Source organism: Neomonachus schauinslandi, chromosome 11, assembly GCF_002201575.2.
Source record: "Neomonachus schauinslandi chromosome 11, ASM220157v2, whole genome shotgun sequence".
Classification (NCBI taxonomy): Eukaryota; Metazoa; Chordata; class Mammalia; order Carnivora; family Phocidae; genus Neomonachus; species Neomonachus schauinslandi.
The window spans coordinates 30395183-30420013 of NC_058413.1; positions in this window are offsets into that span (position 1 = coordinate 30395183).

Below are 24831 nucleotides of genomic sequence, written 5' to 3' on the forward strand. Positions count from 1 at the left end.
CATCAATTATTAATTCCTTTTCATATCATGCACTACCCACTTCCTCTTTGACTCTGTTCTCACCCACTGTGTATCTTAGGAAACTTCTCACAGTATGAATTTGAAAGTCAAACACTTCCTATTATGTCCTGTTTCTCCAAGTCCAAGGGGAAGCACCCAGATTAGCCAAGATGCTCATTTCCCACCAACACTGACAAAGGTGTCTGCTACTGAGAGACAGCTCAGCTACCCAGGTGGGAAATATTGCTACAGAGCAGACAGCTGCTCTCAATGCCAGAACAAACAGGTGCAGATTTTATTGAAGCAACAGAAGTGAAATAAACAAAATAAAATAGAATTCCACTCAGAAATGCAGATTTCCCAGAGTAAAACCAGGGAAGTGGACTTTCAGAGTAAATAACAAAGTGCCTTTTCCTGATCTAGCTCGAAGTCATGACACCTGTTCTTCATAATATTCTATGGTCTTAGAGCTCTTACGGCTATCTCTGTCCTTTAATAGTTTCATTGTCATGGGTTTCTCTTCTGAAAACAGAAATGTGCTTAAATAGAAAGAGGTACAAGTTAAAACGTATTCAATATTTTGGAATAGAGAGATGATGTGGTAAACTCAGAAAAAAAAAAATGGCCACAGCATTTCACAGCACCTCTTTATATTAAGTGAGAAAAATCTTTATCTTTACTCCCTTAATCTAGACTTGGCATTGTGACTTGCTTTAGTTAGTGAAACATTAGGAAGCATGATGCAAGCAAAAGCTTGAAAAGTGCTTGCACACTGGGACTTACTGTTTTTGTAACCTAGTTGCCATGTAAAAAAGGTTGAGTTAGCCTACTAAATGCATGCAGCATATTCACCCCAGCAAATAGTCAGACATGGATAAGGCCATCCAGGATCAACCAACTCTCATATGACTCACAAGCTAATTACAGTGGATTGAGTGAACCCAGGCAAGATAAATAGAATAGCTCAACTGAGCCCAGTCCAAATTGTTTACTCACTGAGTCAGGAACTAATAAATGATATTTGTTGTGTTTGTTACACAGTAACATTTGACTGATACAGATGGTATAGCCAGCTCAAAGCTGCAAAGAGATTAAACTGAGAAGGACCATGTTCTGCTGAGTTCTGAGTCATCCTGCAGATATTTCTTGCCAGAGCAGTGACCTGATTCCTCCTGATATTCAGTCTTATTCTAACTCCAGAAGGTTGATTACAAAAGGAGTCTGTAATGCTGCCTAATATCATGCACCATACCAAAGAAAATGTATGTTCAATTTTTTTCACCTTTCAATTTATGTTGGCATGTTGTGTACATATCCTGAGATATGATCTCAAAGCAGACATCTGAGAAGAGTGAACCTGTGAATAACAAATGCTAAGAGATCTATATACCTTTCATGCAGTATCCCTAGAGCCCACCCACATTTAATTATAACTAAAAACAATTGCATAATCTTGCCAAAGAACTCATTTAAAAACCAGGTAGAGAAATCTGCCAATGGTGGGGAGAACCTATATAAAATAGAAAATTCTAGACAGTAGGGAAGGAAAATTGAGGCCATAACCAAGTCAGGTGCTCCAGAACAGTGCCATGCAGTATCTAGTGTTCTCAACTAACCTGGGATCTTGTTAAAATGCAGATTCAGTGTATCTGGGGTCTGGTCTAAGAGTCTGCATTTCTAACAAGCTCCTAGGGATTGCCATTCCTGCTGTTCCATACATCATACTTTGTGTAGCAGAGCACTAGGATCTCTCCTGGTCTTTGAGCAGCTTACATAACTGACAAAATTTATAACTAAGTAATTAGACATTCATCATTGGATATTGAAAGTAATATTTTATTGGAAAAATATACTTAAGTGCATAAATCCCCATGAAATACAAGACTCATGAGAGCTCCTGATTTCATTATTCTATAAGTGACTTCAGAATGAAATCTTATCTCGGGGCTTATTCCTATTAAAATCTAATTTTCGATGCTATTTATCTGGAAATGTTGATAACTTAATGAAATGATACCTGTGTAATATGGACAGAGGATTTTTTTTACTTTAATTGTACCTAAAGCATATTTTTCTCCTTAAGATTTATTAGATAAGGGTTGATACTTTGGGAGAAAAAATACTTCTGGTATTTATTTTTTTATTGTTATGTTAGTCACCATACAGTACATCATTAGTTTTTGATGTAGTGTTCCATGATTCATTGTTTGTGTATCACATCCAGGGCTCCATGCAATGTGTTCTCTTTAATACCCATCACCAGGCTAACCCATCCCCCCACCCCCCTCCCCTCTAGAACCCTCAGTTTGTTTCTCAGAGTCCATAGTCTCTCATGGTTTGTCTCCCACTTATTTCCCCCACTTCATTTTTCCCTTCCTTTTCCTAATGTCCTCCATGCTATTCCTTATGTTCCACAAACAAGTGAAACCATATGATAATTGACTTTCTCTGCTTATTTCACTTAGCATAATCTCCTCCAGTCCCATCCATGTTGATGTAAAAGTTGGGTATTCATCCTTTCTGATGGCTGAGCAATATTCCTTTGTATATATGGACCACATCTTCTTTATCCATTCCTCTGTAGAAGGGCATCTCAGCTCTTTCCACAGTTTCGCTATTGTGGACATTGCTGCTATGAACATTGGGGTGTATGTAGCCCTTCTTTTCACTACATCCGTGTCTTTGGGGTAAATACCCAGTAGTGCAATTGCTGGGTCATAGGGTAGCTCTATGTTTAATTTTTTGAGGAATCTCCACACTGTTTTTCAGAGTGGCTGTACCAACTTGCATTCCCACCAACAGTATAAGAGGGTTCCCCTTGATCCACAACCTCACCAACATTTGTTGTTTCTTGCCTTGTCAACTTTTGCCATTCTAACTGGTGTAAGGTGGTATCTGAATGTGGTTTTGATTTGTATTTACCCAATGGCTAATGATGATGAACATTTTTTTGTGTGTCTGCTAGCCATTTGTATGCCTTCTTTGGAGAAGTGGATGTTCATGTCTTCTGCCCATTTTTTGACATGATTATTTGTTTTCTGGGTGTTGAGTTTGAGAAGTTCTTTACAGACCTTTGTCTATAGTGTCATTTGCAAATATCTTCTCCCATTCTGTGGGTTGCCTCTTTGTTTTGTTGACTGTTTCCTTTGCTGTGCAGAAGCTTTTTATCTTGATTAAGTCCCAAAAGTTCATTTTTGCTTTTGTTGCCCTTGCCTTTGGAGACGTGTCTTGAAAGAAGTTGCTGTGGCCAATGTCGAAGAGGTAACTGCCTATGTTCTCCTCTAGGATTTTGATGGAATCCTGTCTCACATTGAGGTCTTTCATCCATTTTGAGTTTATCTTTGTGTATGGTTTAAGAAAACGGTCAAAATTCAGTCTTCAGTATATAGCTGTCCAATTTTCCCAGCACCATTTACTGAAGAGACTGTCTTTTTTCCTTTGCATATTTTTTCCTGTTTTGTCAAAGATTAGTTGACCACAGAGCTGAGGGTACATTTCTGGAGTATCTATTCTGTTCCATTGGTATATGTGTCTGTTTTTGTGCCAGTACCATGCTGTCTTGGTGATCACAGCTTTGTAATATAGCTTGAAATCAGGCAACGTGATGTCCGTCCCCAGCCTTGTTTTTCTTTTTCAACATTTCCTTGGCAATTCGGGGTCTTTTCTGATTCCATACAAATTTTAGGATTGTTTATTCCAGCTCTTTGAAAAATGCCATTGGTATTTTGATCAGGATGATGTTGAAGGTACAGATTGCTCTGGGCAGCTTAGGCATTTTATCAATGTTTATTCTTCTGATCCATGAGCATGGAATGTTTTTCCATCTTTTTGTGTCTTCAATTTCTTTCATGAATATTTTGTAGTTCCTAGAAGATAGATCCTTTACTTCTTTGGTTAGGTTTATTCCAAGGTATCTTATGGTTTTTGGTGCTATTGTAAATGGAATCAATTCTCTAATTTCTCTTTCAACAGTTACATTGTTAGTGTATAAGAAAACAACTGATTTCTGTTCATTGACTTTGTATCCTGCCACATTACTGAATTGCTGGATGAGTTCTAGTAATTTGGGGGTGGAGTCTTTTGGGTTTTCCACATAAAGTATCATGTCATCTGTGAAGGGAGTTTGACTTCTTTTCCCATTTGAATACCTTTTATTTTTGTTGTCTGACTGCTGTTGCTAGGACTTCTAGCACTATGTTGAACAATAGTGGTGAGAGTCCGGCATCCCTGACATGTTCCTGATCTTAAGGGAAAGGCTCTCAGCTTTTCTCCATTGAGGATGATATTTGCTGTGGGTTTTTCATAGATGGATTTTATGAAATCGAGGAATGTTCCCTCTATCCCTATACTCTGGAGAGTTTTAATCAGGAAAGGATGTTGTATTTTGTCAAATGCTTTTTCTGCATCAATTAGAGGACCATATGGTTATTCTCTCTTATTGTGTTCTATCATATTGATTGATTTGTGAATGTTGAACCACCCTTGCATCCCAGGGATAAATCCCACTTGTTTGTGTGGATGATCCTTTTAATGTACTGTTGGATCCTATTAGGATTTTGTTGAGAATTTTGGCATCCATATTCATCAGGAATATTGGTCTGAAATTCTCCTTTTTGATGGGGTTTTTGTCTGGTTTGGGGATCAAGGTAATGCTGGCCTCATAGAATGAGTCCGGAAGCTTTACATCTGTTCCCTTTTTTTTTTTTTTTTTTGAAACAGCTTCAGAGAATAGGTATTATTTCTTCTTTGAATGTTTGGTAGAATTCCCCAGGGAGTCCATCAGGCCCTGGACTCTTGTTTTTTGGGAGGTTTTTGATCACATCTTCAATCTCATTTCTGGTTATTGGTCTATTCAGATTGTCAATTGCTTCCTGTTTCAGTCTTGGTAGTTTATAGGTTTCCAGGAAGGCATCCATTTCTTCCAGGTTGCTTAATTTATCGGCATAGAGTTGTTGATGATAATTTTGTTTCTATTTCCTTGGTGGTAGTCATGATCTCTCCCCTTTCATTCACAATTTTATTAATTTGGGTTCTTTCTCTTTTTTTTTGGATAAGTCTGGTCAGTGGTTTATCGATCTTATTAATTCTTTCAAAGAATCAGCTTCTACTTTCATTGATCTGATCTACTGTATTTCTGGTTTCTAATTAATTGATCTCTGCTCTAATCTTAATTATTTCCCTTCTTGTGCATGGGTTAGGCTTAATTTGTTGTTGATTATTCAGTTCTTTGAGGTGTAAAGATAGTTTGTGTATTCAGGATTTTTCTATTTTTTTTTTTTTAGTGAGGCTTGGATGGCTATGTATTTCCCCCTTAGGAAATACATAGCATCCCATAGGTTTTGGACCAATGTGTTTTTGTTCTCATTGGTTTCCATGAATTGTTTAAGTTTTTTTCATTTCCTGGTTGACCCAAACATTCTTAAGCAGAGTGGTCTTTACCTTCCAAGTGTTTGAATATCTTCCAATTTTTTTCTTGTGATTGAGTTCCAGTTTTAAAGCCTTATGGTCTGAGAAAATGCAGGGAATAATCTCAGTCTTTTGGTATTGGCTGAGAACTGATTTGTGACCCAGTATGTGGTCTATTCTGGAGAAAGTTCCATGTGTGCTCGAGAAGAATAAGTATTCTGTTGTTTTAGGGTGGAATGTTCTATATATATCTATGAGGTTCATCTGGTCCAGTGTGTCATTCAAAGCTCTTGTTTCTTTGTTGATTTTCTGCTTAGATGATCTATTGCTCAGAGTGGAGTATTGAGGTCTCCTACAATTAACATATTATTATCAGTATGTCTCTTTATTTTGGTTAACAGTTGGCTTATGTCGTTGGCTGCTCCCATGTTGGGGGCATAGATATTTACAATTGTTAAATCTTGATGGATAGACACTTTAAGAATGATATAGTGTCCTTCTGTGTCTCTAACTATAGCCTTTAGCTTAAAATCTAATTTGTCTTATATGAGAATTGCTACCCCAGCTTTCTTTTGAGGTCAGTTCGCATGGAAGATGGATCTCCATCCTTTCACTTTTAGTCTGGATCTATCTTTAGGTTCAAAATGAGTCTCTTGTAGACAGCATATGGATGGGTCCTGTCTTTTTATCCAGTCTGCAACCTTGTGCCATTTTATGGGAGCATTTAGGCCATTCACGTTGAGAGTGATTATTGAAAGATATGAATTTATTGTCATCACGTTGCCTGTGAAGTCCTTGTTTCTATAGATTGTCTCTGTAAATTTCTTTCTATATCACTCTTGGGGTCTTTCTCCTTTTATAGAACCTCCCTTAATATTTCTTGCGGGGCCAGCCTAGTGGTCACATATTCTTTCAGTTTCTGCCAGTCTTGGAAGCTCTGCATCTCTCCATCCATTCTAAATGATAGCCTTGCCAGATAAAGTATTCTTGGCTCCATGTTCTTCTCATTTAGTACCCTGAATATGTCTTGCCAGCCCTTTCTTGGTTGCCAGGTCTCTGTGGATAGGTCTGACATTATTCTGATGTTCCTCCCTCTGTACATAAGGAATATCTTCCCCCCTAACTGCCCTTAAGATGATTTCCTTGGTTCTAAAATTTGTGAGTTTTACTATTACATGCTGGAGCATTGGTCTGTTCTCCTTGATATTGGGAGGGGTCCTCTCTGCCTCTAGGAATGAATGTTTGTTTCATTCCCCAGATTAGGGAAGTTCTCAGCTATGAATTGCTCAAATATATCTTCTAGTCCTCTCTCTCCACCCCCTCAGGGATCCCAATAATTCTGACATTGGAACATTTCAATGTGTCACTTATTTCTCTAAGTCTGTTTTCATGGATTTTAAGCTGTTTGTTCCAGGCCTCCTCCTGTTCCTTCTTTTCTATCAGTTTGTCTTCTAGATCATTAATTCATTCTTCTGCCTTGTTCACTTTAGCTGTTAGAGTATCTAGATTAGATTGGATCTCATTGATAGCATTTTTAAGTTTTGCCAGTTCAGCTTTCATTTCTGCCCTTATAAACTCTATGTTGCCATTAATCAATTTCTCCATTCTAGCTATTGTCTTCATAACTGTTACCCTGAAGTTTATTTCTGACATCTTGCTTATAGGTATATCCATTTTAAATCTGTAGCAGAAGTCACAGTCTCTGAGTCTTTCCTATTTCAGGCATTCCTCCTCTTAGTCATTCTGTTGAGGGGTAGTTGAGGGAAGGTACAGAGTCCAAATTATTGACCACAACCCAAGCAAGATGCACCTGTTTTATAGGGACCTTAAGATTGTCGACCTCTTGTTCTTCTAGCCTGTCTTCTGGGGTGGGGCCTGCCACGCTCTTACTCAGGCAACCCTGTTTGGGCAGAGTTGCCCTGCCCCCTGTGGGGGGGTGGGCTTAGTGAAAACTGGGTTTGGGGGCTTATGTTCTCTGGTGGCTTTCCCTGGAGGCTTTCCGTGTCTCTTCTTAGAGAGCAGAAGTTACTGTTTCCAAACCTCTGCCTCAGAACAGAAAGATCACAGTCTATTATTCAGTGAGCTCTCCAGGCCACACCTGCTAAAACTGCAGTGTCCTGGGTTGCATGCCCCACAGCAGCACTCCCAGCCCTCACTTCCAGGTCCAGGCACGTCTCTGCCCTTTGTGCTTCTAAAACCACCAGTGTCCCCCAGTTCCCACATGCACCCCCACAGCTCCAGGTTTCAGTATTGGGGGCTGCCCTAAAGTCCTTTCCCCACCGCTACTGGTCTGCAAGTCTGTGCCCGGTCCCCAGTGCCAGAGGCTTTGCACTCCTGTGTTATTTCACCTTCCCGGCTCAAGCGCTTATGGCAGCTCCCTCCTCCTTCTGTTTATCTTCAAATATCTGCCCGTGGAATCGCGGCACCCCATTCATACCTCAATACCAACCACTGGTGATATTCTGTTTGTAGATTCAGATATATCTTCTTACATCTCAGGCTGATTTTGTGGGTGTTCAGAGTGGTCTGGTAGATATCCAACTCAATTCAGGGGACCAGTTAAAATAAGGTCCCCTACTCCTCTGCCATCTTGATAGAAGCCCTCCCTACTTCCGGTGTTTAAATATGAAGTTTATCTGCACATTTAATACCTCTGGAAGCACCTCATGTCAAAGTTTATCATTTTAAAATCTGTAATACATAGAATTGTTTTTCCTACTTTACTAACATCTGTTCAATTTAGGATAAATAATTTGTTAAATTTAAACTCACAGTTTTCTATATTGGTTTAACTACATTGTCAGGAGGTTATTAAAATAGAAATATTTGATTGTTATTGGTCTCCCATTTTTTTTCTTGTAGGTTTCCCAAAGAAGCCCAATAATTTCCTAGAAATACTACTATAAAATCCTTGCTTGTGTGCTAAGAAAACCCATTCATAGACTTTGAGTATGTGAAAACGAGCATTACGTGTCAAATTTCCACCGTCTGCCTGTGAGATCATGAACAGCTTAGCTTAGCCTTTCTCAAACTTTTATTTTATCATTTGTAAAAAGGAATAATATCTCCTGCATAGCTCTTGAAACACAGTAACTGCTCTTTTAAAAAAATTTTACTCGTCTCCTGACTTTTCAACATTATCTTTGTCAACAGAGAATCAACTTCCTCTTCTGCAGGACAGCATTTCCAGTGTTCATTCATTCCTTTATTTATTAATTTGAAAATATCCACAGAACACTTAGTTCTAGGCAATGCACCATGTATAGAGGCTAAATATATAAATAGGTACAATTTTTAAATTTGAAGTTAGGTGGGTATGTAGATGTATAAAGAAAAAAAATTGTAACGGTGTTATCTGGTTCAAGCTGCTATGACAAATATTATAGAATTGGTACCTTAAACAACAAATTTTTTCTTTTTTCATTTTTGAGGTTGAGAAGTCCAAGATTAAGGTGTTGGCAAATTCAGTATCTGGAGAAGGCCTTCCTCCTGGTTTGCAGATGGTTGTCTCCATGCTGCATCTTCACATGGTAGAAAGAAAGGGCTCGGTTTTCTTCCTCTTCTGGTAAGAGCATAAATTTCATCATGGGGACTCCAGACTCATGACCCCATCTAAACCTAATTTCCTCCCAAAGACTTCATCTCTAAACACCATTACACTGGGGATTAGGTCTTCAATATATAAACATTGAGGAGACAGAAACATGTCTATAGCAAAAGTTAAAATGTAACAGTAATGTTATGTGTCAGGTATTATCAGAGCACAGAAGAAATATAATCCAGACTAGAGATAGGAGAAAAAGGCTGTGATGGTTAATTTTTTGTGTCAACTTGACTTGGCTCAGGGATATCCAGCAAGCTGGTAGAACATTATTTTGGGGTGTATCTGTGAAGGTGTTGCTGGAAGATATTAACATTTAATCTATAGACTAAGCAAAGAAGATCACTTTTGTCAATATGGATGAGCATCATCCAATTTGTTGAGGGTATGAATAGAATAAAACGGCAAAGAAAGAGCAAATTCTTCATTGCTTGAGCTGAGACTTCCATCTTCTCCTACCCTTGTACATCAGCACTTAGGTTCTCCGGCATTCAGACTCAGATTGGGACTGACACGACTGGCTGCCCTGTTTTTCAAGTCTTTGAATTTGGACTTGGAACTGACATTCCTGGGTCTCCAACTTGCAGATGGCAGATAGTAGGAGTTCTCAACATCCATAATCACAAGAGTCCGTCCCTCTTAGTAAATCTCTTTCTACATATCTGTATCTATCCCAATGGTTCTGTTCTCTGGGAAAACCTGATTAATAAAAAGTCACTCCAAGCAGAAAATCAGAAAAATAGCCATATTATTTTCTATGGTCAAGGTATTACACTCTGAACTTTATCAGCATGATTTCATTTAGCCTCCAGATCACATGGAGGAAAGATATCACTATTCTTAGTTTACAGATGAGGAAGCTGAGATTTCATAAGTAAGTGAATACCATCATATGACCAGGAGAGCCAGGATTTGAAACCAGACCCTTTAAAGTCCAAAAGTCCAAATACTAGTCTAGTCCAATATACTTCAAGTGCAAGACACAAATTTCTTTAGGCTATGTGCAAAGAAATTTAAGTAGTTGTACATTTCTGGAATATAAATATAAGTCAGAGACCCAACATGGGAGCACCCAAATATATAAAACAATAACAAACATAAAGGAACTAATTGATAATACTACAATAATAGAAGGGGACTTTAACACCCTACTTAAGTCAATGGACAGATCATCTAAGCAGAAAATAAACAAGGAAACAATGACATTGAATGGCACACTGGACCAGATGGACCTAACAGATATATTCAGAACATTCCATCCTAAAACAGAATACACATTCTTTTCAAGTACACCTAGAACATTCTCCAGAGTACATCAAATGTTAGGTCACAAAACAAGCCTCAGCAAATACAAAGAGATTGAAGCCATACCATGCAATTTTTCTGACCACAACACTATGAAACTGAAGTCAACCACAAGAAAAAATCTGGAAAGACCACATATACATTGAGCTTAAATAACATGCTACTAAACAATTAATGGGTCAACAAGGAAATTAAGAAGACATTTAAAAAATACATGGAGGCAACTGAAAATGAAAGCACAATGGTCCAAAACCTTGAATCTAAGTGATCCTAAGAGGGAAGCATATAGCAATACAGGCCTACCTCAAGAAGAAAAAATCTCAGATAAACAACATGACCTTCCACCTAAAGGAGATAGAAAAAAATGGTAAAGCCTAAAGCCAGTGGAAGGAAGGACATAATAAAGTTTAGGGCAGAAATAAATGACACAGAAACTAAGAAAACAGTAGAACAGAACAATGAAACCAGGAGGTAGTTCTTTGAAAAATTAATAAAACTGATAAACCTTTAGCTCAACTTATCAAAAAGAAAAGAGAAAGGATCCAAATAAATAAAATCACAAATAAGAGAGAAGAAATAACCAACACCACAGAAATACAAACAATTATAAGAGAATATTATGAAAAATTATATACCAACCAATTGGGCAACATAGAAATGGATAAATTCATAGAAACATGGAAATTACCAAAATGAAACAGGAAGAAATATAAAACTTGAACAGACTGATAACCAGCAAAGAAATTAAATCAGTAATTAAAAAACCCTCAACAAATAAAAGTCAGGACCAGAAGCCTTCGCAGAATTCTACAAAATACTTACAGAGTTAATACCTATTCTTCTCAAATTATTCCAAAAGATAGAAAAGGAGGAAAAGTTCCAAATTCATTGTATGAACCCAGCATTATCCTTATAACAAAACCAGATAATGACACTACAAAAAAAGAAAACTTAAGCCAATATCCCTGAAGAACATAGATGCAAAAATCCTCAATAAAATACTAGCAAACCAAATTCAACAATATTAAAAAAAACAAAAACCAAAAACACACATTCACCATGATTGAGTGGGATTTATTCCTGGGATGCAAGTGTGGTTCAATATTCACAAATCAATCAACATCATACATCACATCAATAAGAGGAAGAATAAGAAACATATGATCATTTCAATAGATGCAGAAAAAGCACTTGACAAAGTATAACATCCATTCATGATAAAAACTCTCAATAAAGTAGGTTTAGAGAGAACATACCTCAACATAAATAAAGGCCATATATGAAAAACCCATAGCCAACAACATACAACAGGGTAAAACTGAGAGCTTTTCCTCTACAGTCAGGAACAAGACATGGATGTCCACTCTCACCACTTTTATTCAACCTAGTATCGGAAGTCGTAGCCACAGCAATCAGACAAGAAAAAGAAATAAAAGGCATCTGAATCAGCAAGGAAGAAGTAAAAGTTTCACTATTTACAGATGGCATGATATTATATATATAGAAAACCCAAAAGACTCCACCAAAAACACTGCTAGAACTGATAAATGAATTCACTAAGGTCACAGGATACAAAATCAGCATAAGGAAATATGTTTCATTTCTATACACCAATAATGAAGCAAAAGAAAGAAAAATTAAGGAATCAATCCCATTTACAATTGCACCAAAACCCAAACATACCAGGAATAAACCTAGTCAAAGAGGTGAAAGACCTGTACTCTGAAAACTATAAACACTGATGAAAGAAATTGAAGATGACACAAAGAAATGGAAAGACATTCCATGCTCATGGAAGAACAAATACTGTTAAAATGTCTACACTACCCATAACAATCTACACATTTAATGCAATCCCTATCAAAATACCAAAAGCATTTTTCACAGAGCTGGAACAAACAATCCTAAAATGTGTATGGAACCACAAAAGATCCCAAATAGCTAAAGCAATCTTGAAAAAACAAAACAAAACAGAAAACAAAGCAGGAAGAATCACAATCCCAGACTTCGAGTTATACCACGAAGCTGTAGTGATCAAAACAGTATGATACTGGCACAAAAAGAAACACACAGATCAATGGAACAGAATAGAAAACCCAGACATGGACCCACAACTATGTGGTCAACTGATCTTTGACAAAGCAGGAAAGAATATCCAATGGAAAAACTGACAGTCTCTTCTACAAATGGTGTTGGGAAAACTGGACAGCAACATGCAGAAGAATGAAACTGGACCACTTTATTACACCGTACACAAAAATAAATTCAAAATGGATGAAAGACCTAAATGTGAGACCGGAAATTATAAAAATCCTAAAAGAGAACACAGGCAGTAATTTCTTTGACATTAGCCATAGCAACTTCTTCCTAGATATACCTCCTGAGGCAAGGGAAACAAAATGTAAAACAAACTATTGGGACTACATCAAAATAAAAAGTGTCTGCATAGTGAAGGAAACAATCAACAAAACCAAAGGCAACCTATGGAATGGGAGAAGATATTTGCAAATAACATATCTGATAAATGGTTAATATCTAAAATATATAAAGAACTTATAAAACTCAATGCCTAAAAAAACCAATAATCCAGTTAAAGATGAGTGGAAGACATGAATAGACATTTTGCCAAAGAAGACATACAAACGGCCAACAACCATGTGAAAAAATTATCAACATTACTTATCAGCAGGAAAATGTGAATAAAAGCTACAATGAACTATCACCTCACACCAGTCAGAATAACTAAAATCAACAACACAAAAAACAACAGGTGTTGGCAAGGATGTGGGAAAAGGGGAATCCTTTTACACTGTTGGTGTGAATACAAACTGGTACAGCCACTCTGGAAAGCGGTATGGAGGTTCTTCAATAAGTTAAAAATAGAACTACTCTAAGATCCAGCAATGGCACTAGTAGGTATTTACCTAAAGAATACAAAAATATTAATTCAAGGGGATACATGCACCCTGATGTTTATAGCAGCATTATCTACAATAGCCAAATTGTGGAAACAGCCCAAGTGTCTATGGACTGATTAGTGGATAAGAAAGATAAGAAAAAATGAATCTTGCCACTTGCAACAACATGGATGGAGCTATAAATCACTTCCTTAACAATGCCATCTTTGTGTCATTCTTTTCATCCTGTTTCATGTGTGTGTGTCTATCAGCCATATTACTCTTAAGTGCTCAGAATTCCAAACAGGATTATGACAAAATTACTCGAATTTTTGTCCATGATCTGCTCTCATTTTATCGCTTTAGTAGCATCTTATTTTCTATGGTTTTCTGATTTTCTGAGCCACTCTAGAAAATCTCGATTTGAAGAAGGAAAAAAAAATCCTGTGCATTGGTTTGTAGTGATTCATAATTATTTTAGTTTTTCATGGGGAGTCATAATGCCTTCTAATGCATCTAACACTGGCTTCTTTAATAGGTCTTTTCTTTCTTAATTTCCCATTTCTCTCTACTCTGAACCTTTTATCCCATCTGTAAGACCTCACATTGATAGAATGTTCTTGAACATGTTCCATTCACCATAAACATTCATACTAGTGATGTGCACATAGCCCAATACTACCTTGTATTTTATTTATCTTATGTCTCCTACTGAGCCAAAGTTCTAAGGGGGAATACATCTAGTTTTTGCTCGAGTACCCTTAACAGTACCCACTACATATTCCAGATGCTTTCTAATTATAAACTAAATGAATAAATAAATCTGTAACAATAGCCCTAACTTTTCCTGTCCAACTATCAAATTGATTGTATTAGAAGTGAAAAAATCAGCAGTTCACTTTATAGTGCTCACTTACTAATTCACATGCACTAAATCCAGAAAATAGCAATCAGAACAATTGATTAAAAGAGCTAAACTGGACTCCATTACTGTGCTTTAAAGTAAAACATTAAGCATAAATTTAAATTGTTTCCTATATTGAACGTCAACACAAATCCAGACAGACGTAATCATGTTAACATCTTCAACATATCAACAGTCAGATACAGAGAACTGCTTGAGTCACTTACTTCAGTCAATACTTAAATAGGAAACTGACTCCCTTAAAATGTACTCCTTCAGTTTTCTATTTGCATAATTAAAGCTATGGAAGAAGCTCATTTGCACAGTTTGTTTTCCCAAGATAAGTAGTTACCATGACAATGGTTATTGTTTGAGGATGATCAGGATATTAGTATGAGTATTATTCAGTGCAGAATTATCAGAGAATGATCCTACTCAATTAAGTCAGCACATCTAAAAAAGTATATAACCATTCTGAGCTTTTCTTAAATGAGATTTTAAAAATTGCATTTTAGGAAAGTTAATTTTTTTCCCAAAAAGCACAGTACTACTAATTTATTCAAATGTCACAAAACACCAGCTTAGATCAGGCAATGCATAAGCTCTGTTCCCTATAGAAGGACAGTCTTCAGTTCATGATAATTAGCTGCCGTGACAGTGTCACAAAAAGAACATTTCAATAGAAACTGTATCACCAAGAATAATTCAGGCTTAGAATTATGATTATAGGATTAGGAATGTGTTTCTTTTTTCCATAAATAATTCAGTTGTATACAATGAAGTATATACTATGTAGCTGGTAACAGGATTAAAAACAGCATCAACAACCACCTAGGGGTTTCCAAACTTTGTTTTGATAGTATACCTCTTTGCTACTTTGAGCACGTTATATAGAGGCTGAAACTCTATATAGACATTTATAGACATTTTCCCTCTAAATTGAGAAAAATATTCTTAACCTATTCCACAGATGTTTGTGCTACCTACAACATATGCTTAAAATTGTCAATAACCACATCTTCTCTCCCATCTATGTCACTAATTATATCTTATCAATGGGCAAAGCTTCCATATATGGTTACTCAAGATGTCCACTTAAAATTACCAAATGAAATGAACACTTAGAAACAATGTGGCATCCCTATAATTTGGCTACCTCTGTACTACTGAGGTTTGTTATCAGTTATATGAGATCTTTACTTACTGGAATAGAAAATTTTGTTAAAATGAAAAAGAATATTGAATTCTAACTTATCTGTTCTTTGAAATTATTAAAATTTGCAGAAGACATTTTACTGCTATTTCGTGAGTGGTTTGCATTATTTCTACATTTCAAAATAGCTGGTTATCTAGTTGCATTCCTTTTGAATTACTTATACTTTTTGACTAAATAATTTGAAGCAAAAGTAGAAGAAAAATTTGAATCATTACTTTCAGATTGTAGTACAATCTGATACAAAATAAAATGTCAACCAACTTTTAAAAGTAAAGTTTATTTTTCAAGAAACTTCCTATTTTTGGTAGGTTTTACTGCTCTCTGCCCTACCTCACATCATTCCAAATGGACTGGCTGTGCTTCTTCCTATAGTAAGGGACACTTTAGTTGCAAAATCAGAGCCTTTGTTCCACTTTTAACTGCTTAGAATTGAATGGCTTTGCTAGGACTTTTACATCACCCATTCTAAAGAAACCTTAAAGCACTAGTTAAAAAATAACATTCCTTTTTGAAAATGAGATACCAGCTTTGCGTCAAGATAGAAACAAGTTTTTTTTTTTTTTTAATGGTAATATTCAAGTCTAAAAAAATTGCATAAGAAAGATCAGGCTATACATTGGCTTGCTCATTTTTAAAAAGTAATTGGAAAATGGGTATCAAGAGTCTTAAATATATTTTTTTGCCTAATAATTCCATATTTAAGAGTCTCTCTCCCATACTTAGGAATTCCATTTTTAAGAATCTCTTACACCTCTTAGGGAAATAATCCTGAAATACAAAGAATGACTGCTACATAAAGACATTCTAACATTATCAATGTATTAGAAAGACCTAAAAGTCTTACATTATTATATTTTAGTAATTGACTATGTTGAGTTCATGTATCAGGACATTTTCCACGTGACAGAAACCCAACTCAAATTCACTTTAACAACAACAAAAATACATACATCAACACAAGAAATCTATCAGTTCACATGGCTCAAATCATCAGGGATGTAACAGGAAGACCTGTAAATACTGGGGAACAAAACAACCTATCTGTTCAGCTTCATCCAAGTGGCTTATTCCCTTGAAGTGGTCAACAGGGCTACTATTAGCACTAGAAGTATGTCCTTCAAGTCCAGCATAAGAAATTAAAGGATCTCTTGTGGCTTTTATATGGGTTCTGGAATTATTAATATGCCATACTGTTTCAGTGAAGCATTCCTGAAGCAATCTCGGTGGCAGCAAATTACAACTGGCCAAACTTTGGTCATATGCCCACCCCTGAATGAATTGGTATAACAAGAGAGAGACTGTCATTTTTGTTTATTTTGGGGTTCTCAAATATACTAACCTCATATAAACTAGTTTCCCATCTATCTAATGAGAAGTTTGGATCAGAGATAATTTGGATCATTTTGAAAGCCTTCTAACCATATCTATGATAGTATCATGTTGGCTATGGACTGACTTGTGACATGAAAACACTTCCTGGGCAGAAACAAGCATTTCAGGATAAACTATAAACCTGAAGCATGTGCTGTTACCAGCAAGTCTTGCAAAAATATCACAGTTAACTTGAAAGAATTGTGCCAAGAAGAACAAGAACTGAGTTTTTAAAAGTATTTTAAAATACTAACTTAATCAGATTGGACCATACCATTTTTGGTGAAAGCACAATGGGGAAACCTATCAAAGCCTAAGACAGATCCAATCTATGGATGTCATTATCTTGCAATGCCCCCAATCTATGGATGTCATTATCTTGCAATGTTATTCTTTAGGTTTGTGTAAACGGCACAATTTGTAATGCAGATAGTTTTTTAGCTGGATGTTATGTTATAATCATATCAGTTCAGATTTCCACACTTTGCCATGTAACTTGGAAGCTGAGTTTTTAGGAGACAACCAGTCCAAGCGATTTCTCTGCTCCTCTTAACTCCATCCTGTTTCTTAAATAGGAAATGTTAAAGTTAGGATACATTGTTAAGGTCCTATCCTTTGGATACACAAGAATGAATGAGCTCTTGTACCTTTGTGAAAGCTTTATCCCAAGAAATATTTAAAAATTATTTTCATCATGTTAATAATCAATTTTCCCTGTTATTTGTGTACACCAAATCTCAAATTTCTAAGAAATGGGGTACAGGGGTAAAGTGGGAGACAGTGAAGCAAAGAGTAAGAAAAATTTAAAAATTTAACCTTCCTTATTCTGAAATTCACTTGCTAGTTTAATTTTTTGGTGCATAGTGTACTGTGTGTGAAATGGTACAGTTGGCACCTTTATTCCCTTTTTCTTAGATTATGTGATGTTTTATATAGTTATGTATCATGATTTACCAAAAGTGGAGTCAGAGATATAAAAGGAAAATGTCTGAAGTGAAAAATTACAGCCGGGATCAAATCTACGGCGGCCCTATTTTTAGGAATGAGGGTTTCTTCACAAGCTTTTGGATGACAAATGATTCATCACACATATACTATATATTTGGCAAATCTTTCTAGAAACTGTATGGATAATTAGAAACCCTTATTAAAAAGTCACTGTAGTTTATAAAATATTTAAAATAATTACATATGATTATGAAGTTACTTCATAAAGCACAGAGCAAAATCATAAATTTCCTGCATGAGTCACTCAAGCCTAGACCCAGTTTTTTTTTTTTTTTGAGGCAAATGATTCTTATTCACAGATTATAAGTTTTGATTAAGTTGGATGAATAAAGAATGCCTTGTTAGTCTACTGGTTTTGCCAAAGAAAGTTTTTTTTTTTTTTCCTGGCATAAAAACAAGACTGACACAGAAGTATACAAATTTCATTTTACTGATGAGAAACATGACTAGTAGAGAAATCTATCACTTAGGAGAAGATTTTGGTGCAGTATTTATAGGAAATTTTATAATTCTCTAGGGATATATACTTTTCACCTGCATTTAATGAAGATTTTTATCATATGTATCTGTAATGTAATGCAGCTAATTTTATACCAACTTTTTAGTATTGACTTATCCAAATGAAGCTGGCCCCTTTGAAGTAGCCATCTTGTTAGGCTACCCATTGATTCTAACAATACTGCTCTTACAATGCTCCTGGGAGGAGGAGATAGTGAGGAAGAAGCAACAGGGGAAGAAAAGGTAGGAAAAAGAAAGGAAGAAAAGGTGAAAAAGGAAACAAACACATTACTCCTTTTTAAGAATTTGCTATATGCCAGGCACCATCTCATAACAACACTGAAGCAGATATTACTATCTTTGTTTTATAGATGAGAAAACTGATCAAGGGGATTAAATAACTTCCCATAAGTCATATATGTCTGTTATGTGGTCACTGTATAACAAATTTTTAACCCAAAATCTAGTGGCTTATAAGAACCACCATTTTATTTACTCAGTTTTCTGGATTAGCAATTTAGGATGGGATCAGAGGGGCAGGTCTTCTGTTAGTCTTGACTGTGGTCACTCACATGGCTGTAGTCACTGGATGGCTTGTCTGGGCTGAACTGTCTAAGGTAGCTAACTCGCATGTTTGATCGGTGGGGATGGCAATTGGACTGGCCACATTTCTGCAGCAGGATGTCTTAATTTCTTGATATAGTGGTCACATTCCAAAAGAATAAGCTCCAATATGTAAGTGCTTTTCAAGATTCTGTTTGTGTTATGTTTGTTGTAACAGTATCTAGTGTAAGTATTATACATTTAAAGAGTGGTAAGAGATTCAAAGCCAGGTTTTTCTGATAACAATCCTTCTGCTCTTTCCAGTGTCTTTGCTGGTGTGAGATAAGCTTCCACTTTTTCAATAAGCATGGCAGAGACCAGTCAGGAAGAATAGGTAGGCATGGTTTGGCAGTACTAAAAGCCCATATTATTAAAAATCTGTTTTTAAAAATATTTTTAATATTCCTTGCATCAGTTAGCTTTGCTATGGCAACAAACAACTACAACATCTTAACAGGATATAGTTATTATAGTTCTCAGATTGTTCTCAGAATACCATACAAAATCTAAAGGGTCAGTTTATAGCTCAAGGAGTCATGGTCTCCTTTAATTCATTCTAGCAATATATTTCTTCTTAAAAACTTTTTTTTTTTGGTGTATTTTATTCTATTCATCTCCTTTGCCAGGAACCACATCAACAAACCTTGTTCTGCCTTTCCTCATTCTCTAAAACTCTGCCACCTAGTACAGAACCCATTAGCTGCATATAGCTCTTGAGCATTTGCAATGTGACTCGTTTAAATTGAAATGTGCTATAAATGTAAAGCATATGTCTGCTTTTCAACAGAGTATAAAAAAATGGAAAAGGTCTCGTTAATATTTTATATCAATTGTACATGAATACTGTATTATTTTCAAATGTTGTATTCAATAAAAGTGTACTTTTTAAATTAAAGTTATTGAAATTAATTTCATCTGCTTTTTACTTTTAAAAAATTAAATTTTAATTTCTTTTGGACAGTGCTGTTCTATCATTAATTTTGGTTGCCTCAAGATAAACATTATTTCTTGGGATAGCAACCTCTATACAGTCCTTAAGACTTTTTGTCCAACTGAAGGGATTTTCTGGTTCCATCTTAACCCAAAGAAGATCTTGAAGGGTGAAAAATCACACTCTTGAGTGTCTTTATGCCCTGAGATTGTCTTAATTTGAGGACATTTTACTGGTGGGAGACAAAAAAGCATTGCATCTTTTAATCCACTAGACCTAGAATGTTGGAATCATCCTTCTTCTCTTTCTTCATTCTTGGAAACAGGCCAATATATTCTTATAATATCTAACCAAATACAGCTAAAAACAACAAAATCATGCTATGAAAATTCTCTTCAATAGCTCTTTGCCCAAAGTCACAAGATTATTAGATGCATTTTGTGCTTCCATCTTATTGCAGGCAATCATTTTATAAAATATTTTATCACTGTGTAAGATACTGTTATTTTTCTTGCCTCCTATATCAGTTTTTCTTGCTACTTCCCATTCTGTATTTTATGTTTTTTTTCTAGCATAATGCTTCTTCTTAAACCATTTATTTTATTGTTCATCTTTGTAGTAATTGACAACTCCTATATCTTAGAGGTTTACAAAATAGTAATTCCTTGCCCATGTAACATAAGAGCAATGGGTTGATTTTAGCTCTCATCCTTTCTCCTGGGCATGTTTGGACCCAATTAGATTCCATGTTCCTTCTCATTCTAGAACACAGACTGAATGGGCAGCCACTATCTGAAAATGCTATTTTCTCATGACAAAGAGCAGGAACAAAACAGACAAAGCCAAACCATGAAAGCCCATGTCAAGCTTCTGCTTAGGTATAGCAAATGCTATTTCTGCTTATATGCCATTAGCCAGGACATATCATATGACCAGGCTCGAAACCAATGCCTACAGGGAAGGAAAGGGAAGAGATGAAATAAATCTTCATGAATTTATAATTTAATCTGCCACATTACTCTTTCAGAATTATCTCCAAAACCAATTTTCATGCAACAAAAGAAAATCAATATTTTTCGAATCCACCAAATATTCATCCCTAAACTAGTATTCCCTGGCTTAATCAATCTCTTTATTCAACTGGGAAGAATTTATCAACATGCAAAAATAAAATGTAACTTTAAAAGATGAAGATTTGCTGCCAATGACAATATTTCAAAGAATGTACCATAGACTGTGAGGCCAAGGCCCCCAACCGAAAAACAAAATATATCTAATGTGTTTGAGCATTGGTGATGGCATGGCAAAGAAAACAAAACAAAACAAAAAAGCGTCTCTTAAAAAGTTTGGCTCAATTAAAACAGTCACCATTTTGCATACATCCAGTTAACACAGACTTTTCACTGCCCAGTCTACTTCCTTTCTCTTTGACATCTACCTACTAATAAAATGAAACCATCCCAATCTGAAACTCAATTCAAGGTAATTTTAATGATCTCACAATAAGACTGCTGGCATCCTTTGGAAAGAATGAAGAATATTATTTTCTTCTTCATTATCTTCCTGAAAAAACATATTTTTCCGAGAAATGCCTGTACTACTTTACAGCCTTTTAAAAACTTTGCGTACTTTTACTTTATTATTTCTAACTAAAATATTCAAACACAAAAGTGTTCTGTTTTATACATTGTCATTCTGTAACAAAAATTATTCAGATCTCAATTTCAAGCCTGAGGATTAAGAAAATCAAAAATTAATCAATTCCACTAAGAAGTATTTATTATGACATCTTACTGAAGAAGACAGCTGGCAAATAAGCATATGAAAAGGTGCTACACATCATATGTTATTAGGGGAATGCAAATTAAAACAAGATACCACTACATACCTATAAGAATGGCCAAAATCCAAAACACTGACAACACCAAATGCTGGTGAGAACGTGGACCAAAAGGAACACTCACACAACGCTGATGGAAATGCAAAATGGTACAGCTACTTTAGAAGACAGTTTGGTGATTTATTAAAAAACAAGCATATTCTTTACCACAAAACCCAGCAACCATGCTCCTTGGTATTTACCCAAAGGAGTTGAAAATTTATATCCACCAAAACAAAACACCTGCAAACAGATGTGTATAGCAGCTTTACTTATAACTGCAAAAACTTGGAAGAATCCAAGATATCCTTCAGCAGATGAATGGGTAAATAAACTGGTATATCCAGAAAATGAAATATTATTCAGTGCTAAATGAGCTATCAAGCCATGAAAAGACATTGAGGAAATTTAAATGCATTTTACTAAGTGAAAGGAAGCCAATCTGAAAAGGCTACACATGCTGTGATTCCAACTATCCAACATTCCAGAATAGACAAAATTATGAAGACAATAAAAATATTAGTGGTTGCCAGGGGTGTAGTGGGGTGGGGTGTGGACAAATAGGCAAAGCAGAGAGGATTTTTAGGGCAGTAAAAATACTCTGTATGATGGATATATGTCATTATACATTTGTCCAAACCCATAGAATGTACAGCACCAAGAAGGTAAGTTACCTTAAGGTAAATTATGAGTGATTATGATGTGTCAAAAAAAAAAATGACCATTCTGATAAGTGATGTTGATCGTGGGGAAGGCTATGCATGTGTGGGGGTGGGAATATATGGTAAATCTCTGTACCTCCCTCTCAAACTTGCTATAATTCTAAAATTGCTCTAAAAATAGTCTTAAAATATATTAACATTTTCATTAATTTTAAACCTGTGGACAGCTAAGTGCTGTTTAATATTTATCACTTATTGAGCTCTTACTATATGCTAGGCATTTCCTAAGGCATTTAGATTAATTCATTAATGCAATTCCTATAACAATCCTCATCTCCAAATGTTTGGTTAGATTATAAAATTTATTCAAATCCAATGGAGAAAACAGAAATTATACAAAGCTGAAAGTATAAAATTAACAACCAAAATTTTACCACCTAGAAATCTCATCTGTTAACTTATTAGATTATATTGAGCTTTTCCTTATGTTTCATCCTTAACAAGATTTAGGCCTTTCTTACCTTGAGATCAGGCACTTTTTTTTTTCTATTTTATTTACATTATTTTTGCTTTATTTACCACTTAACTACATGTTATGTATTGAATGTTTGTGTCTCCTGAAAATTTGTATGTTGAACCCCTAGCCCCCAACATGACTATATTTGGAGATAGGTCCTGTGAAGATAAGGTCAAATGAAGTCTAAAGGTAAGACCTTCATTTAATAGGGCTGATGTCCTTATAAGAAAAGGAGGAGACACCAGAGCATCTATCCACCATGTGAGGACACGGTGAGAAGGTGGCTCCACAAGCCAGGAAGAGAGCTCTCACCAGTAATGGAATTGGCCTGCCCTTTAATCTTCAACTTCCCAGACTCAAGAACTATGAGAAATTTCTGTCGTTTAAGCCACCCAGGCTGCGGTATTTTGTTAAAACAGCCCAAAGCAGACTAATACACTAGATTTGTTATTTTTATGATTAACCATTTTTTCATAGCATCATTTATTCAATAAGCCTTCCATTCCTCCATGGATTTGGTTTGCCAACCTTTTAAGGTAACATAGTTTCATATATAATAAAATGCACTCCAAATTTTTGAATGCATTTTTGCATCTAATACACCCCATTTTAATAACTTTTGTTAACATATTGTGACATCTACTTCTATAAGCCTCTTCCATCATCCCCCCCATTATTCCTATTTTCCAAATATTTTCAGTATATTCTCTCAAACTATAGAATATTGTCATTAATTATAATTGGCATTGATTTTAAATTACAAGTAATTATACAGTAAATAAAACATTTTAAATAAATATTGAGTTTTTCTCTTCAGGAATAGAACATTTCTTGATTAAAGGTTTTGTTTGTTTTCTGAATCATATTAAATTGTGAAGTTTTCTTCATCTCATCCAATATCTTTCTTAAATTTTATTCTTTGTATTGTTTTGGCTACTATTGAATAAGAGCACCTCTCAACCCAGGCACTTCTCAATGATGGTGATTTATAGAGAACTTAAAGTAGCATCTACCCATGGGGTTGGTGTCTTGCTTTCCCTTAGATCTAGTTCTTACGTTTCTTCTGCTACTGAACTTCAGACTTCCACATCACCTGGCTTCTGTCTGCATTAGACTCCCAGGAGCTGCAGGCAGAGCAAGTTGAGGATGGATAAAAGGGGGTCTTTGGGGTATTTCTACCCTTCCCTTTCAGCCTCAGGTGGCAACTCTGGCAGGGACTGCTTTTAATAAATGGTTCCAATGGCTCCAGTTCCTTCCAGATAGTCCTGCTGTCATCCATCTTTTGTAACTGTCCTTTGGTATGATTGACATAGGGGGATGTTATCAGAAGAGGAAGATGCTACCTTTGGAACAGGATCTTTATTACATTAAAGTTATGAAAAACAAAGAATCTTCTTCCAAGTATTTTATTTACTTTAACATGAATAATCTAGGTTCTTTATGGAAAGAATTTAAAACACAAATAAGCAAAAGGAGTGTCATAGAATAGATGTCATGGTTTTCTGTATTTTTTCTCATATTATAATTGAAGCATCCTTTTCCATGTAAAGATGGCAGATACAACATCATTTTGAATATCTGCAAATTATTTCACCGAAGGATGATTCATATATTCAACAATGTATTTAATGTTCTTATTAGAACACTTAACTTTTTACCTTTTTCCCTATTATAAAGAATACTATGGTAAAAGTATGCTATAATAAACATGTTATTGTGCACCTGTAAAATTATCTATGGTGAATGAATCTTCACAGTAGACTTTTAGCTTAAAAGTCATATTAGTTTTTAAGGCTTTTAACTCACATTGCTAAATTCTTCTCCAGCAAATTTATGCCCAGTTTTATTACCACCATCAGTAAATCACAGTATTCTTGTCCTCATTCATCACTGTCAATATCATCATTTTCTTTTTTGTTGATTTAAAAGATGAAAAAATGTATTCCATTGCCTTATTTTGAAATTATTTTGTAACTAGTAAACTCGCTATTTACTACAAGTATGTTAATTGGCCATGTTTCCTCTTTTATGAT